The sequence below is a fragment of the Charadrius vociferus genome, unplaced genomic scaffold (assembly GCF_000708025.1).
Source record: "Charadrius vociferus isolate BGI_N301 unplaced genomic scaffold, ASM70802v2 scaffold309, whole genome shotgun sequence".
In the NCBI taxonomy this organism is placed as follows: Eukaryota; Metazoa; Chordata; class Aves; order Charadriiformes; family Charadriidae; genus Charadrius; species Charadrius vociferus.
Genome location: NW_009661370.1, coordinates 3,456,915 through 3,470,120, shown reverse-complemented (window position 1 = coordinate 3,470,120; position 13,206 = coordinate 3,456,915).

Here is a 13,206-nt window from a genome sequence, read left to right as displayed (position 1 = left end):
CATCCCTTCAACAGAGCACGGTGGACACCATTTTCAAACAAACTTAGCTTTATTATGTTACATCATTTGGACTATTGGAGTGAAATGGCCAGTTGGTACCTGCAAGGTAGAGGTGAGTGCAAAGGAAGACACGATAAGGACATTAGGCTTGTGGGACAGAATGACAAGCAGTTATCGCATGCAGAGCCCTCAGGAGTGGGGAAAACTGCAACATGCTAAACTGATTCTAATAGATACTGTAGACAGATACAGATAAAGAAGACTTAACAGGAAGAGGCACTTAAATATCCTCATAAAGCCATTTAAATTGTCTAAGGGTTGGACATTCAGAGCTGTATCGCTTAAGCATTTATGAAGTTGTGCAATGAACCACACCAGGGAAATGACAAAACACCTGAAAAGTGACCCAGGAAAAACAAATAGGCAGCAAAGTACTAATGGATTATTTCTCCATGAGATGAGTTCTTATTTGCTGAATAGCCACATAAGTACTTGCACAGCATAATGTATGGAGTGACACCTGATTAAGCCACAGTTGCTCGTCAGACAGTCGCTCATCAGACACAGTGATCATACACAGATCGGTGTGTAACATTACTCCAACATGCAGAGATTTGCAGCATTAGGAAATCTGTGATCAATTACCTGCTCACTTAAGGAAGTTATGGCCAAGATTATGCAGGACAGTGAAAACGGATGACCTAATATATGCCTAAATTTTAAGCTGCTAACTGAACTTTATGAAGTGGAAATACAAGATCCTCTGAAACTGAGGATGAGTAAACCCTAGATGGGTAACCTCTTCCCAGTTCTATGTCACTGGCACCATGAAGTACCGTCAGGAATTGGATAACTATGTAAATAAACCTAAAAGTGGTATCACTTACAGTGTGAGAAAGTTATTTTCTTATAATTGCTTATTGAAGTATATAATTAAAGTAGAACGCATTTTTTATCTGTTTTATATATACTTTCATGATGCAGCAGTATTTATTAGCATTGCTTGAGAGCTATAGTTACTGTCAGTTTAGATTAACTCAACCAAACACAGAGCCCAAGAGGAAGGGTAGTTTTTAACTAAACTGCAAAATCTGGAAGCCTGAAGACCAAACCTTGCTGGAGTGATTTGAGGCAATACTGTTGTCTCTTGGTGACTTTACCTTCCAGCTGGCATCTCCCCCTCTGTAACAGAAGAATCAGATAGTAATGGGTGTGGATGCCCCAGTACGGCTCCTTCCACCTCTTTTCACCTCACCCTGGCTGTTCAACACAGCACACCATATTTAGTACTTTAAATTGATTAACAAAGCTGTGACCCAGGGAGTGATCATACATCCCATTTTGTCACTTCTCAAGCAGTGCAACTGCTGGAACAGTAAGATCTTAAACCACTGTAGCTTAACTAGACAGAATCTGCAAGTGACATTATTAAGTGTTGTTTCTCTGTTACCAGACCTCAGCTGTGACCCTGGATAAGTCTTTTAACCCCCATTTTTCAAATACTAACACATGTAAGTGATTTCCCATCTGTAGTTATTTACAGGATTAAGAACAAAGCTCCGAAAGCTCAGAATGCCTTACCTAAAAAGTGGTATTGTATCATGTATGTATTGCATGTGGGCTAAGTGTTAGTGGTGTATATTTTAGGATATCTTTAGGACAGTATAGAATATCTTTAAGATAGTATTTGTACCTCTTTCCCCATCCCCTTTGCAAGCAGTCTGTCTCTTAGGTGCAGTGTGGAGCATCCAAGACACATTGAAGATACATGATTGAAGAGAGAACTAAAATTTAGTATTAAAGAGGTGAAGCTGAGGTTAATTTGTAGAAATAAGAAAATGCAGAATCAGAAAATGTAGAGCATGTAGCAAAAAAAGGAGGCATGTGGCAAGAATGTAGGACCTAGTGCAGATGGCATACCCAAGTGCTGAGCCTTTTGAAAAGGTCCTTCTTTTGTGTCCTGTGTGCCTCTGTAAACACCCAAAGATGCTCCTGGAAGCAGACACATCCTTGAAGCCTTCCCTTCAGTCACACCACCCCTTCTCCTCTTCCCATAATGAAACATTTGCACGCTAAGAGTCCAGATTTCAGAGAGATGTAGACAGGCCCATGATTGCCAGATCCCCAGATGCGAAACAGGCCATTTTGCTGCTCTATACCTGACACCAGCAAGTTTAACAAGGTCAGATAGCAAGGTGATACATGTCCTCCCTTCTGACTGATTGTCAAATATATACAGCCTTGGTCTCACCAGCAAGCCTGCGTGTCTACAGTAGTCTTTTCACTAAGCAGCTTATCTACGAAACCTTCCAAAATGGCTACCAGAAATCTGCCAGGATGCTCACGAACTGATCTGGTAGTCATGGAGATACACACAATTCTTCTGATCTAAAATTTCAGAAGTCTGAGAATCTCTTCTTCTCCTAAACAACTCTAGCAGCCAAAATTTTCAGCATATTTTCAGAAGTCCAGTTTCCAGACTGACTGAAGACCTCCTCAGTAAATATGACACAGTTCCAGAAAGGACTAAAAGAGGTTTTCTGTCATTGTGGGATTACTTTGATTCAATAGCAGAAGAAAGAAGCTGATTTTCAGAGCTCCGTTTTTATCACTTCCGACCTATATTCATTGCCATAAAATATGAATGCATAAAGCCTAGAGCTATTGGTTTCCCTCTAGATTTGAGAAATGAGAAATACAGAGGAGAATCTCCGATTTGAGACTTTGAAAGAAGTAAATACCCATCTCTTTTTCTCAGTAGGGACAACATTCAGCAATATCAGAGTTACAAAGTAGGGACGGGAGGGGAGCTCCATAAATTGGCAGATCACTCAAAGCCCCAGGCCTGGCATTTGGATCTGCAGAAGGTATAGCTGGTTATGAAGAAGCCAGTGCCATTAGTAGCAACTCAACAGTTGATGTTGGGAAGATGTCTTCTGCTTTTAAGAGACCCATCACCAAATTCTTTTGTCAATCCTCCCAACATCCTTCAATAGCCTGGTGGATTGCAGCAGGTAAGAGTTGATTTTATAACTAAGCATAAGGTTTCACAGAAAAACTTAGCTTGTAAGAGCTATTTTTTTCTTAACTTTGTGATCACAAATAATTGCATGGAATTAATCACTTATATTGTCACTTGGAAATCAAGATTAAAAGTGCTAATATCTGGAAGCTGGAGAGAGAGCGCATATGTGTTATCTACTGAGAAAGACAGATAATATGCACTGAGAGAAAAGATCTGTGAGAAGAAGAATTAGAATGAAACCTAAATGAGAGGATTTCAAAATAGAATAAAAATGAAGAACAGAAGTGAGAAAACACAGTGAAATGCTTGAAACAGAAGCACCAGAAAACAAAAGGATGAAAGAAAAAACAGATACAGATAATCAGATAGAAAAGTTGTATTTGTCAGAATGTTATATAAAGGATCTTTAAGTTTTGCCAAAAAAAAAATGAAAATAGAGGAGGATCTAGTGATCCAAAATATCAGCATATCTAAATGGCTAAAGGAGAAATCCCAGTCTTGAGGCATATACTCATACTCGATCCCAATCATGAGGTATATCTATATATGCTTAGCTTTACCTCACACAAGTAACGCCAGTGAGTTCAGCAGTCAGCTCCACCAGTGTAAATCACACTTCTCCCTCTCTTACACCCCCAGTTTCAGCAGATGCAGCCACAGTAAAGACTAAAAGAAACAAAAAGATAGAAATCAAATGCAATTTCCAATTCAGATAAAACATCAGACTGTTAAAAGTACTGAAATAAAATTCTTCTCCTTTATCCTTACAAATATGGTTCCAAATATACCTAAAGGGCAGAAAGGTGAAAATTAACATATGGTTACCCAGTTTAAAATGCTTTTATTTTAAAATATAGGCTGTTAGGTTTTGAAGAGATCTTGGTGCCCTGCAACAAGCAACTTTATTGCTGATTAAAATACTGTGTTTCATAAATTACTTTTTCTTAATTCTAAGGAGTTTTCTCCTTTTTGTTAATCTCTAGAATTAATAAAATCTCTGATGCAATTCCAGGAAAAGCCGTAATAAATTAGTTTAATAAACTTGACCAAAGAAGCAAAGTAAACTCCAAATTTCAACAAAACTGCTTAGAATCCAGAACACACTCTGGAAGAGCACAGCGTTTACCGCTGGTATTTATTCAATGTTTTTTTAAACTTCGCTTTATTCAAACCCGTTCTGGATACCACCCAAGAAAGCACCCTGTAGCATCCCAGCATGAGGCTGCTGACAGCCCACCCTTGTTCAGGCAGGCAGGCAGGCAGGCAGGCAGGCAGGCTCCTCATCGCTCCACCAGCCCTTCTGCTTCAGCCCACGCAGGGTGGGCTGCTCCATCTCTTGCGCTTCACACTCTTCCTTCCTGCCCTCTACCCACAAGCCACAGCCTCCCTGTAAGGCCATAAAGCTCGTCCCAACCAAATTCTTCCGTTCCTTGCATCAGGCTGCAGACTTTTTCTGACCTTGGCTCAGAGGTATCTGTGGTCTCCAGGTGCTTGTTCCCCAGCAGATTGGGCCCAAGGCGCTGCCAGCTGTGGGTGACGAGAAACCAGCCCTTGGCTCCTGAAAGGTTTTGGTTAGCTGTCTTTCAAAGGGAAGCGCTCTGTCTCTGGCTCCACAAGTGCAAGTTTCCAATGTGGTCCCCATCACACCAGTACCGGTTCACACAGGGGGTGGGGAGAAGGAGGAATGCACGAGCAATGGAGGAGTATTTTCACCCTTATGCAACTTTCACTCCTGAGTATCCAAATTGGCTCCTGTGGATTTGTTACCTGTTCACAGCAATGAAAGTGAAGAGTGACTCAGCACCCATGTTCATTCACTTCCCTTCCAGGCTGTCAGTTTGGGGGTTATCTGGGGTAGCGTTCTCCAAAGAAGCCCTTGTTCACTTGGAAGCAGTCAGAGATCTTCAACTCATTTCATGTGGGCTGCCGCAAGCTGCGATCCGCTGCCAGCGCAGGTCAGGTTCAAGCCAGACATTGCAATGTTCCAGCAAAGTGAAGTTCTGCATCATTATGATCAAGCATTTGAAGTACATACAAATGGGGGAGAGAATATAGGGGAAGCTATAAACCAGTAAATGAGAAGTACAAAGGAACAAAAATAAATATTAGCAGAAATATTTCCTCATAATAAGGGTGCTTCAAATAAACAGTGGACCTAAAGCTTGCTTCTGATTTATTGCTGGTTTCTAAAGCATGGCATTAGGTACAAACTCTCATATTGTCAAGCCTAAGAACTTGGACAGGGATTACTAGAGTTAGTTACTATGGAGTTAAAAAAACCCCAACTGTTGGCATTTCTGATGAGACCAGCTCCAGTGAAGAGGATAAAGGAAAAAAGCTGGGTTTAAGCATTCATTTAAAGGCTTGCCATCTGAATGGTCTGCATTCATTATCTTTAAAGCTGATCAGTTATAACATTATTTTCTCATGTAATTGCATCTTTTCCAAGTGTTTTGTGGGTTTTTTTTTACTTTTAATTGCCTTTTGTGTGTCAGTATATTAGAATTTCACAGTGCTCTCCATAACTAGAGTATCTGGGCCTTTCCCATGTGGAATATACTGGGGATGAAAAAAACCCCAAACTTTCTGGATATTGTGGACAATCTGATTCTTCTCTGTTTTGAAGGTGTGAGATTTGTGCTTGGGGTGCACGTCTTTTTCCGTTCCTTTTTAACAATGCTTTTGGTTTTAAGTTCTTGAGTTTGTAAATGATAGACAAGCACCCTATTGTCACTTAGTGACCAGCTTTTATTTTATTTCAGAAACACTGTCCTGTATATGATAATAGGAGTGTTAAAACAGTTCCTTGTTATGATGGCATGCTGTGCTCACCTTACCTCTCACTTGTTTTAAGTTTTGCTGGTGGGGAATCTCTTCTTTTGCTGGTAAGTGGAGCAGGAGGGAACAGGAGAAACAAGTGCAGATGCCCCATCTTACAGGGAAACTGCCTGGCAGTTCTGTGTTCTTTTGTATGAAAACGAAGTCATAAAATCCAGAATCTCATTGAGGCCCTGACCCTGTAATGAACTCAGCAGAGTCACAGGGGTCCCAGGACACAGCAAAAGCTATAGGATAGAGAGCCTTGGATTGCAAATACTGATAAGTCAGGGTACTGCACAAAACAGGTTGGCAAGATGTTATTTAAAATTATGGTTTGCTTTCTTTGCTATCAGAAAATTTTAGCTGGATAGTTTAGGAACTTATTAACTCTTGGATTAGCTACCTTACAGCAAAAAGCCCCTAGAAAACTTTTAACCCTCCTCCCATCCCTGGTTTTGTTGACACTGTTCCTTTAAAGCAGCGTGACCTGATGGGATACCTGGTAGTGGTTTATAATACCTGGTGGAAGGGCTGCTTTGCCTCTGGCAAGAGTGTGCTCCTCGGAGTCTCCTTAGACCATGGATGTGGAACAGCAAGGTTAAGCGACAGTGCTTTTCTTCTGATGCTTATTGGCAAGTAATTGTTCTCAGAGAGTTTGTAGGGGACTTACTTGAGGTTTTGGACTCTTTCCTAGGAAATTACCTGTAGCTGTTTGCTAGCAGTTACTTTATTGTCTTGCCAGAAGAGTTTCTGTTGCTGCTAAGTCTGTCATATGAAGTGATGCTGGTTTTCCTCATCCTGAAAATAAAGAAAAGCTGAGCAGATTTGCTCCAGCAGAGTGAGTTAAAGAGCAGCCTATGTCAAAATGGCTTTCTTTCTAGGGAGCGTTCTACAGTAAGGTAAACTTAACTAGATAAAATGCAGTTTTCTAAAAAAACCCAACAACAACAAAAAAACAACAAACAGCTAACCAAACCTCTGACCTCATTTCTTTATCCTGCTTTTTTGGTTTTTGTGATTTAAAGATGGTATAGTGTACAGTCTTAATTGTCAGTACTGCTTGTTCTGTGGTTTGCTAGTGCACAGTTAGGTTTTGTGTAGCTCCCTGAGCCTATGCAGTTAGTGTCACCAGAGGTGAGAGGGCAGAAAGGAAGAGGCTCTTTCTTCCTCTCACCGGCTGTGTGGAGGGCTTTTCCTTTCCTTTTCTGCGCTGACTAATTCTGGGGCTTAACCAAAAAGTAGCTAGACTGTAGGATGCTGCTCCCAAAGCTAAGAATGATGAGACTGTGGGGAATGACCAAGACTGTGGGGAAAGGCAGTTTTGCACTTTCCAAGTTGCTCTCTCATGCTTTGGTGTCCCCAGGAGCCACCTTAGCAGACCTGAGGATTTTGTAGCAACAGCTTTGTAGGACTGTCAGAGCAGTGCCTAGACAGGAAAGCTCCCTGGCATCTAGCTTTTTGCCTTTTTTTTTTCCCTTCTTTCTTTCTTTTTATTGTACTGGACATGTTTCCTATGTAGAAAGTAGTGCTGGAGAGAAGTTTGAGGTACTGCCTCTGTCTGCATGTAGTTCTCCTGAGGCTGTAGAACTTAAAACCAAATAAGCCAACAGCTTCAGAATGGGAAAAAACAGGCATCCTATTGCTGGGATACGTATATTTGTGAGTGCTCTGGTCTTCAGCCGTGTGGCATGCCCTCATTACAAAAATGGCCAATCTGAAAGCATGCTAACATGGATTAATGAATATACAAAAATAGTTTGCTTACTCAGCTTTGCCCATCACAGGTTTAAGGTTGGACCATGGCAGTACCTTTTGCTAGAATATAATATTCTTTTAAGTTTCAGGGGTTTTACGTGGGTTTGTTTAACAAGGCCTTCCCAACCTGTAGAAGCCATTCTTTGTGAACGGAGGAGAGGGGACAGAGGAGATGGCCTAAGAGCTGGCAGCACTCTGGTGCCACAAAAGGTGTGTGGCTGCTTCCCTCTTTTGACCAAAGCATCTCAAGAGGGGAAGGAGAAAGGAGTATTGAAGAAACTTAGAGTAAAATGATGACAGGAGTGTACTGTGTGTATTATAGAGGGTGCAGAGCCCTCAGAACAGGAGGGAAAGACAACCCAAGGTGATCATCTGGGCATTAGGGGGGGAAGGGTGGTATTGTTTGGGTTTCTCTGGGTTTTTCGTTTGCGTTTCTTTGGGTTGGATCTTTTTTTAAAGTCAGGTTGAACAGAAAAGTTGCATTAGGCAACAGCTGGTCTGTTGGCTGCCAGTTGTGAATCGTCCTCCACCCACACTTCTTACATCTGTCTTCCGAGATTAGTTGGTTTTAGTTACATACATTGACCATAGGTTTCCTCAGGTATATGAGCAGGAAGGTACACTGGAGCTGACTCTCAACTTTATAGCCTACGTGATTGTCTTAATAGTCCCTCAGAGACATTAATTGGTATCTCTTGAAATGGTTGTTTCATATTGTCTTCTTGCAGGAAAACAATATTTTTTGGAAGTTGACTTACAATGCTACCTCCTCTTTCACAGACTGACCACTATTTAGAGGGGTTTAGTTTATCTAATTTTCCTGAGTTCACAGCTCCAATCTAGTAAATGTGTATATGTGACAGGTTACAAGAAAAATCTCAAGAAACGGCAGATGTCCGATTTCCAGAACTGAATATCTTTTTATGAACTAGTTCATATGTAGCACTTGATAAGTGTGTGGTCAGTAAACTTCTGAGTGACTCTGAATAAAGCCCAAATGAATCCTGGTTTTAATGGTGGAGGATGCAGCCTTTTTTCCAAAGCCAGGCTTCGAAGCTGTGTGAGTCTTTGAATGCTCTGAATTGAGTAACCGTTTCTCAGAAACTCCAGGTTTGGGTTTTTGATTTTTTTTTTTTTAAGCAAGAAAAGCTACTTCTTGAAAATGGGGAAAGGGGGATTCTTGTCGCTATGGGGTCAGTGGGTACTCACCCTATAAATGGTGGCAAACATGGTTTGTGGCTGATTTGTGGTGTCCCAGTATAGCTTTGCAGCTCTTCCTTCTGCTTGGTGGGATTGCTGAAGTACTTAATCTTCATCCAGTACAGGAAAAGCAAAATAGCATTAGGATCTTAAAAAGGACTTGTGTACTGACCCTTGACTGACAACCTACCTGGAGGCCCAAAGGGTGCTATGGCAGAAAGGAGAATGTTATGCAGAAGTGTAATAAGAGAAAGATGCTACTGAGGAGGAACTGGCTAAACAAACTGGTGCCAGAAACCTGAATTTCAGTTCCTTGAACACTGTTAGCTCTACTTGTAATCAGGCACTAACTATCCTTCAGTCCGAAACCATCCTTAGGACCGAACTGATCTAGTTCCTGTGCAAGTAATAGGCCTTATTATGCCAAATGACCGCCTTGTTTCTGAGATGAATTGGACCTCATTTGATATTAAAATATCATGGAGAGATTAGAGATAGTACAAGGCAAGGTCAATCTAGCTCAGCATTCTGACTCTTGATAGTGAGCAGTGGTGTATGTCAGGAAAAGAGAGGAGCACAGGGCAAGTGTAGAGTATGTCTCTGAAACAAACTCCCAGGTTCCTTGCAGAGTCTCCTCAGATAGAGCCTATCTATAGAGATAAATAGATAGGGGGTTCTTTGGGCTAAGAAATGATCAGAATAGACCCTTTGTTGTGCAACCTCACTTGTTACAAATTAGCAGTTTAAAAATGTCTGAAAATTTCTGACTGGCTCTAATAATGATTAATGAGGATTTCATGAGGAGAGATGAAAAGGGAAACAGTAGAAGACTCGCTCCACATGCTCCTTGCTATCATAAAAGGCATTTCAAGAGTATTTCAAGGATCACATTCTCTTTTAAAGTAATGGTGTATTGAATATGGAACTCTGAAGGCAATATTAATTGAGGGTAGATGGGTTAAGGACATACAGAAGAGACCAGGGGCGTATTGTGATGGTCAGATGTAGGGTTCTGAGAAGAACAGCCAGAACAGGACAAACAAGGCTGTAAGAGAGCAGAACTAGGAAAAGATAAATGCCAGGGTCCTCCTGCAACACTGAAGGTGTACGGAAAGGTTCAAAGCCCAGGTGGGATGGGACTCCTGAGACTATCCAGTCTCCTCCTGAAAGCCTTTGTCATCCCTTTGTCACTGCTCTTCGCAAACAGGAGGAGGACAGGGATTTGGAAAGACTAAGAGTGAATAATGGAAAAAAAACAGGGGTACAGAGAGCAACTAATTAAAAGCCTAAAGGAGCACAAACAAAAGTGAGAGAAACCAGAGTAACTGATCTGTTGAAGGCCAAGTCCCAAAGGGAGGATCCCAAATTACTTTTGAGAGGGGAAACTGGTTTGGAGAGAAAAACATTCTCTTACGTTAGAAAGTAAAATAGTTAGGAGGAAAATGTTATATGATGGATAAATAAAGTGCATAGAATTGCACCTGTTATGTATGGGTAGATGTCACTTTCCATTTAAATGGAAAGGAAGATTATTTTTTTAATGTATTTTTGAGACCAAAGAAAGGGCAATTTTAATGGAGCATTACTTGTGGTTATCAGCAATGTTGTTTTGTTTTTCATACGGCCATCATTATCATACAAGTAGCAGCTTTGCAAATTCAAGCTGAAGTGCTTTCCTCTAGCACTTTCTTGTTTCAGAAGTTCACATTACCTAACACTCATTTTTATGATATGGCTGATGTCTATCTGCATGATCTAGGAAAAGCTGAGGTGAAGGATCTACTGTCTGAATTAAGAGAGTGTACAGCAATGAGGAGAGCATATCCCTTTAACTTACTTTTTTCCCCTTCAAAGTATGAATAGGAAGAGGCGAACTCCTGAAGTATAGAACTTAGAGAACAAGGGAGCTGTCTTAGTTTTTCCCAGAGGCAAAGGTGTAAGAAATATGTATCTAACTTAAACAGCAAAAAATGTAATTTTCTTTTTTTTTAAACTGAGAGGCTGTTGTTAAGGTTACATGTCTATATCAGTTATGTGTGTATTTTATGTACTTAGCTTTATAAGAAATGCTGTTCTTACCACAATTAAATTACCCAACAACTGAAAATAACTGGGATTTCTCACTTTTATAATAATGGGTAACAGCATACTGCAGCTTGAAAGCACAGTCCTACTGCACTTGCAAATATTTGTTTGGTAGTGTAATTGAGTGGTTAGATACTACCCTTACTACTATGGTATGAATTAATCTCCTTTTAAAAATAATTTTTAAAAAGTTCAGCCTTCTAAGTGGTTTGATAAAGAGATAGCCTTAGCAACTTAACACCACCAACCTGAGAAGTATTTTTTTAAATTTCCAGTAGGGGGGAGGTGGGGGGCGGGGGGCAGAGATTCTCACTTGAATGTACTTGGGCCTTTATACACAGGCTCGAATGCTTTAGGGTAAGTAAGTAATCTCTTGATGTGCCTCAACGCTCTTAGCTGTATTGTTTCTCCATGGTAACAGGAGTATAAAACAGTATGAGCATGTTACTGAAGTAGGCAGACATGACATTGTTTAGGAATGGGATTACATGTGAGGACTGCAGCTTTAGGGTGGTTCTGAACCAGGGCATTTTCTAACAGTGGTGCTGTGAATGTGTGCAGATGTGCTGATTTAAGGTAAAGCTTAGGGATCCAAAACTGGCCTAAAAGAATCTACCAATTTATAAAGTTCACAGTGGTGACAGGGATTATCAGATGATTAGGTTGATGAAGCTCTTCCAAAAACATGGCTCAACATGTGATGAGGCCTCTGCCAGGTCAAGGTCTAAACATAGGGCTCTGTCTGAGGTTCAGATATGAAGACTTAATGATGTATCTTCTCGTTAAAATTTTAACATTCAAAACTCAAAAAAAATATGGAAGTTGGACAGGCAGATGACACCTAAATTAATGCAGAGCTGTCTGTAAGCTTCAGTAAGTCATCTTGCAATATTAACTAGGTGAACACTGTTTACTTTTGTTCCCACCTTGGCAGAACAGTATATATCAAGAATACCTCAGCAGACTAGCTAAGATAGCTCTCTCATGAAGAAATAGACAAAGGTAGTGATTTATATCGGTGCAGCTTGATCACACACTGACCTCTCCCTCGCACCGATGCACTCTTGTCCTTTTCCTCCCCCATTGAGATGACTCTGACCTACTAGACTAAGATAAAATCTACTAACTCGCATTTCTAGTAAGGGAAAGGTTCTGACAACCTTTTTCTCATCTGTACATATTGCATGAGGGAGCTCTGCCTGTCTCTGTTCCAACAAGCTGTTGTGTAGTGATGGGTTGAGCTAACCTTGCTGACTGAGTCATGTTTCCTCCAAACGGATCCAGCCTGACTGAGAACAGATCAGTGTGTATGTGCTTAAAAGAGCCCTTTCCTTGTGCAGTTAAAACGGAGTGACTTCCTCGTCTCTCTTCCCTTCCTCTCAGGGCAGGTAAATGCAATTTGTTCTGGTTCAGAAGGCCATGTGACCTGTACCAATAACTTCATTTGGCAACTTCATGCCAAACACACCTTCTCTTTGGTAGAATTTCATCCTGATCTTCTAGTTGTTTGACTTGCCTTTTTCTTTTTTTATTGCTGCAATTGAAAATTAGCTTTTTATCCAGGCTCCCTAAGGAAGCAGACTTGTAGATTAGTGCTGCCTTTCTGTGCACATGAACCCCTCTCTGCTGTTTGTTTGCAAGTAACTTGTGACCAAATTGGAAAAATTCAACCACAGTGGCTGAGGAGAGCCCCAAAGTAATGCTGTGCAGAGGGGAAAAAAAGAGGGAAAACTCAGCAGCTCTGGTTAACTGATCAGCTCTGTGCTGAGCTCCAGACTAGCGCTCCTTGTCCAGTGGAGAGTTAATGCACTTGAAAAACCTTTTGTTAGCCCTGTGGCTTTGTTAGCCCCAGCCTGGTCTAGTTAAAGATCAGGTCCGTGCATGCCTCTTACTGCTGCAGCCCGTGGACGGGGAAAAAAGAAGGGGGGGGGGGGGGGGGGGGGCATATAGCTCTACTTTTGTCCTTATGTAACTGTGTTAACGAGGTTGTATCAGGCTAACTATTTTGAGTAGTGATGTTCATTTCGAACCCTTTGTGCAATAAACCGGGACTAGGCCCCAGACGCGCGGCCGACAGCAAGGGAGGGAGCTGCCCTGCCTGACAGGCCGCGGCCTCGACACAGGGCGGGGGAAGCTGTTTAGTTGGGCTGGGACCTTATTCGGGATCAATCCACGGCAGAAGGCCGGAAGGAGGCCTGCTCGGGTGGCACGGTGACTGATGCCCCGTCCCGAGTGGGTTATTTTGCCGAAGGGGAGCCTCGGTGAGGAGACAACGGCGGTACCCGCGGCCGCCGCTTTCCTCTGCCCCCGCGCCAACATGG